Genomic DNA, 1,955 nt, shown 5'->3' with positions numbered 1-1,955 from the left:
TATTCTATTGTTGGTAGTGATGTGGTAATGACATTTACTATATACTATCATATAGTACTAATACCAAAATAGTAGTACTAGTTTATTATTCTATTTTTGGTAGTGATTTGGTAATGACATTTACTATATACTACCATATAGTACTAATACCAAAATAGTAGTACTAGTTTATTATTCTATTTTTGGTAGTGATGTGGTAATGACATTTACTATATACTACCATCTAGTACTAATACCAAAATAGTAGTACTAGTTTATTATTCTATTGTTGTTAGTGATGTAGTAATGACATTTACTATATACTACCATATAGTACTAAGTACTAGTTTATTATTCTATTGTTGTTAGTGATGTAGTAATGACATTTACTATATACTATCATATAGTACTAATACCAAAATAGTAGTACTATTTTATTATTCTATTGTTGGTAGTGATGTGGTAATGACATTTACTATATACTACCATATAGTACTATTACCAAAATAGTAGTACTAGTTTATTATTCTATTTTTGGTAGTGATGTGGTAATGAAATTTACTATATACTACCATATAGTACTAATACCAAAATAGTAGTATTAGTTTATTATTCTATTGTTGGTAGTGATGTTGTAATGACATTTACTATATACTATCATATAGTACTAATACCAAAATAGTTGTAGGTTATCCTAGTAATCTGGAGGGACCAAAGTGAACACAAAATTTACATTACTAATACTTGCTACTACTGTATAATTCTAAAAATAAAATATTTATTAGATACTACCTAATAGTAGAAATACCAAAAAAGCCGTAATAGTTAATCCCTCTATTAGTGATAGTGATGTGGTACGTGTTTATTAACATTTTAGAGATCCCTTCTTGCCAAGCCGTAGGGCTACAGCCTTGATATTTACAGAAGAATTTATTTTTATAAGAAAAATAAAACACTAATTAACAGAAATATCATTATACTATTTATTTTGAATCAATTTTTGTTATGTCTTTTGAGTAATTAATTATTAATTTAAGTATTATAGTAAAATTTTCTAAGTATTGAAATATGCCTACAAAAGTATTAGATCGTATTTTGAACATTTTTACGTTCTCCTTAAAATAATTAATGTAATTATTTTTAGAAGCAGAACGTAAAGGCGCAAGATTATTGCGAAGCTGAACGACTTAGCGTCGTAGGCATGGACGCATGGTTCACCTCTACGGCTGTGTCCTAACTGGTCCAGGCGACGGCGACGGTCGCTTAAGACTAAGAAAAAATCAAACTGTGATAATACAGTTGTGTCCTTATTGAGTTTCAAAATTTTAATTCGGAAACTCAAGTTAATTCACTGTGTTAACTATATTCTCTATGTATCAAACAAATAACTAATAACTATATATACTATACAAATAAATAACTATATACTCTATCCATCCTCTAACGATGAGTTATTATTATGTTGGCAATATAAAATATACATTTTTAAATTCATTTTCACACCGTTAATTTTAATTTATCTTCTAATGGAATATGGATAGCTGGATTAAAAAATTACCATATTCTATTATCTGTCCAGAGCCTCCTCTTTTTCGGCCAGAATTGATAAGATAAGAGCTCAGTATCCATCATGATTTAGAACCCGAGGCGGGGAGGTCAGAAACTGGCGCGATGTTGGATTCCTCACTATCTCAAACAATAACCAGTAAATGAAATATTGCCCTGGCCACGTGGAATTTCCTTATCTATTTCAATTCTTTTTTTTTCCTTCAAGCTTATCTAACTGACAGTAGCATCAAATATATTTATAGAACCTGGCACTATGCTCCGTCGTTATTTGCTTCTAAACCTTTATATCCATGAGTTATTGCAAACAAACAATGAGTTGATGTATCAGAATAATAACACATTATTTTTCTTTAAAATGCATGCATCTATTTATCTCAAATTTCAACTAAAATATAGATTATAAACAA

The 1,955-nt window shown here is 28.7% G+C and overlaps 1 long non-coding RNA gene across 1 annotated transcript in view; it reads right to left on the bottom strand.

Moving 5' to 3' along the window:
• Positions 1-1,658, bottom strand: part of LOC136796980 (uncharacterized) — a 3,001-nt gene extending 1,343 nt beyond the window's left edge. The window contains exon 1 of the long non-coding RNA XR_010844772.1: positions 1,538-1,658. This is a non-coding gene — a long non-coding RNA (uncharacterized lncRNA). The remainder of the gene's footprint in view (positions 1-1,537) is intronic.
• Between the last annotated feature and the right edge of the window lie 297 nt (positions 1,659-1,955).

The sequence above is a fragment of the Halyomorpha halys genome, unplaced genomic scaffold, assembly GCF_000696795.3.
Source record: "Halyomorpha halys isolate HHAL.00 unplaced genomic scaffold, Hhal_1.1 Scaffold1449.1, whole genome shotgun sequence".
NCBI classification, from domain to species: domain Eukaryota; kingdom Metazoa; phylum Arthropoda; class Insecta; order Hemiptera; family Pentatomidae; genus Halyomorpha; species Halyomorpha halys.
This window is presented reverse-complemented; position numbering and strand designations above follow the sequence as displayed.